Source organism: Theobroma umbraticum, unplaced genomic scaffold, assembly GCF_002168275.2.
Source record: "Theobroma umbraticum cultivar Fairchild unplaced genomic scaffold, ASM216827v3 scaffold_89.0, whole genome shotgun sequence".
NCBI lineage: Eukaryota > Viridiplantae > Streptophyta > Magnoliopsida > Malvales > Malvaceae > Theobroma > Theobroma umbraticum.
This window is the reverse complement of record NW_018397271.1, coordinates 552,555-552,820: the sequence shown is the minus strand read 5'-3', so window position 1 is coordinate 552,820 and position 266 is coordinate 552,555.

Genomic DNA, 266 nt, shown 5'->3' with positions numbered 1-266 from the left:
TTAAATGTCATCACCCTTGATGAACTTTGTGGATCTCTTCTTACTCATGAGCTGAAACTTAAAGAAGAAGAAGAAGCAGACAAGAGAGAAGCAAAAAAAAAAGAATAAAAACATTGCTTTAAAAGTAAGCATTTTTGAAGAAGAACTGGAAAATTTATCCTGTGAAGATGATGAAAAATTATCTATGGTGGCAAGAAGATTTAGAAAACTTATGGGACAAAGAGACAGAATATTGGCTAAAAGAGGATACAAAAGAGATCAAGGTT